This window comes from Orycteropus afer, unplaced genomic scaffold (assembly GCF_000298275.1).
Source record: "Orycteropus afer afer isolate SDZICR_OR568_19922 unplaced genomic scaffold, OryAfe1.0 scaffold00274, whole genome shotgun sequence".
NCBI lineage: Eukaryota > Metazoa > Chordata > Mammalia > Tubulidentata > Orycteropodidae > Orycteropus > Orycteropus afer.
Window position 1 is genome coordinate 1,191,692 of NW_006921861.1, and position 3,127 is coordinate 1,194,818.

Here is a 3,127-nt window from a genome sequence, read left to right on the forward strand (position 1 = left end):
CCTCCCGGGCCCGCCCACACGCTCGCTTCTTGTCATCGCCGCCCGCACCGATCCCTGGCACCGCCCCCAGAGCCCCAGGGCAGCTGGTGTGCTGGGCCGGGGGCGCAGGGGCAGGCGTCTGGAGGGGCACTACACACCCCATCCCATGGTGTGATGGTTGAAAGCCCTGGACCTACCTCTCTGGAGTTGTGCAGTTGTGAATTCGAGAGGGCTGATAAAGGAGAATGAGCTGTGGTGGTGTAGTGGTTGAATCATTTGGCTGCTAACCAAAAGTTCCGCGGTTAGTAACCTACGGGCAGTCTGCTCTTTGGTAAAGATTTATGGCCTTGGAGATGCCGTGGGGCAGTTATACGCAAGACCGCTGCGTGGGAATCGACTACATGGCAGTGGATTTGGGTGTTTGGAGTGGCAGGGGCTGGAGGAACCAAGAGGGCGGCAGGAAGGAAGATGGAGTGGTGGTGGGGCGCCAGGAACCAGCAGTCGGAGCTTCTCTCCAAGGTGGCTTTCGAACCCTAGGCCCCTCGGGAAGACATGTTGAAATGCCCTCCCGAGGCTTGCAGGGAGATTTGTTGTTGTTGTTATGTGCCGTAGAGTCGGACTCTACTCATAGCGACCTCTCCTTGGGTTTCGGAGGCAATATCACTAGGGAAGTAGATTGCCCCATCTTCCTTCCGAGGAGTGGTGGCTGAATTATTTGAAAGGAATTTCAGCTGATGGGGTTTTTTCTTCGGTGTTTATTATACTCCAGTAACAAAGTTTTAAGAAACTGCCGACATTTACAAATTGTGAGAGTCCACAAAAACTTCTCATTTCCAGCATTCACTCATTAGAGGGTCTGGTGTTGTGGGCCACCCCTGCCTCCAGCAGAGGTTCCAGCTGATCCCTCCTTCTGTGGGCCTCAGTCTACTTGCCCAAGGTATGACCTTGGGGCCTTATGCAGAACCGTAAGTGCAGTGAGGGCTCACAGAGCATGTGGGAAGCCCCACATCAACATGGGCCCATTGAATATACTGGAGTACACATTTATGATCAGCCAACCTCCTGCACCCCCGACCCCCCACCCCACAGGGCCTGTGCCCTGCCTGGAGCAGGAGATGGGTAGGGTGTGAATTGACCTGCTGAGAATTCACAGGAAGCTCTGGTAGCATAGTGCCTAAGACACTTGACTGCTAACCAGAAGGCTGGCAATTCAAACCCACCAGCCACTCCTTGGAAGGAAGATGGGGCAATCTACTTCCATAGTGATACTGCCTCGGAAACCCAAGAAGGGGTGTCTATGAGACAGGTCCGACTCGATGGCACGTAACAGCAACAAGAATTCACAGTAGCAAGGGCGATTGAGGGAGCTCTGGTGGCCTATGTAGTGCCTAAGGCATTTGACTGCTAACCAGAAGGCTGGTGGTTCAAACCCACCAGCTACCCCTTGGAAGGAAAGTTGGGCAATCTACTTCTGTAGTGATACCACCTGGAAACCCAAGGGGTGGTGGGGGATGGCAGTGAGGTTTTATTATTATTATTTTTTAAGGGCAATTGACAGGCCTGGAGTTTTGACTCTAGGTATATAGCTCCTGGGAGGGCATTCAGCTTGCTGGTACAGGTCTAGTGAAGGACCAAGTCACTAACTTTTTCCATTGTGATGGGGGACTTGAAACATCCCAGAGGCTGGTGTGTGGTGATGCCACAGTCACCAGTCTGCCTGTCCTGGGTCCTGCCCATGTGCTGGGGAGCAGCCGGCATAGACACTTCTTTCCCCAGCAAGAGGAAGGCCATAGCAGCTGACCTGCAGAACCATGGGAGTGTGAAGCCCTGGTCTTGCAGGCTCCCTGTTCTCACCCTAACCTCTGACAGTGCTAGGACAGCCTCACATGTAGGCCTTTCTCCTGCCAGTCCCCTCACCAGAATTTTCTCCCTCTAGGCCCTCCTGAACAGAACAAACCCATTTTCAAGGTTTGTTTAGACATCCCACCTGTAGTCCTTGACATCCCTTTACTCTCCCAGTCCCTTTTCTGACATCAGGAGATGCTCTAGTCATCAACAGTGTGAGAGCCAGACAGTGGTGCCTGCACAGGCAAATGCTGTCCTTTTGATCTCATACTCTTGGTTCTAATGAGTAGGTAACCTCCTGATATTACTGTTCACCTTATATGCATGTCTATCTTTTGGCTGAGGATTAAGTTCAGTTCCTAGCTTGAAGGATATCTAAGGGCTATAGTTTTGGGAGTTCCACCAGTCTTCATCAGACCAATAGGCCTGGTCTTTTTTATGATTTGGAGTTTGTTCCACATTTCCCCCCAATCTATCTGGTACCCCTTTTTGTGATCCTTTTCAGAGTGGTTAGCAGTGGTAGCTGGACACCATCTAGTTCTTCTGGTCTCAGTGTCACGGAGGCTAGCGTTCATGTACTCCATTTCTTCCCCTTAGATTAATTGTTTTCTGCATCTTTGATTTTCTTCACTCTTTTTTGCTCCGGATGGGGAGAGACCAATCGTTGCACCTTAGATAGCTGCTCACTAGCTTTTAAGACCCCAGTCACTTGTTACCAAAGTAGGATGTAGAACATTGTTTTTGTAGACTATGTTATGCCAGTTGACCCTAGTGTCCCCCAAGACTGTGGTCCTGACCCTCCTTAACCAGAGACTCATTCCCTCAAGGTTATGACTAAAGTCTTGAAATCTTTTGCGTGATGGGAGCAGTTGAGCAATACTGTCCAGACTCTAGGGGCTGGAGGCAAAGCAGACTTCCATCATCTAAGGGTGGGGATACAGAAAAGTCAGAGAACCAGTCCTAACCCCCAGAGCTCAAGGGCTATGTCAAGGGGCATGTGCCCTTGCTTATCTGGGTGGTAGCTCTCCCACCCCAAACTCTCATCCCATGTATGACCCCACTTCTTTGGGTCTGGATGTAGTGAGCTAGTTGTATTTTTTCACTCCTCACAACTCTGCTTTGGCATAAAAAAGTACACAGTCTTCGATTTCTTGTACCATACACAACACCACCAGCCACTCCTCGGAAGGAAGATGGGGCAATCTACTTCTGTAGTGATGCTGCCTCGGAAACCCAAGGAGGGGTCGCTATGAGTCGAGTCTGACTCAACAGCAAACAACAACAACAACAACAACACAACAGC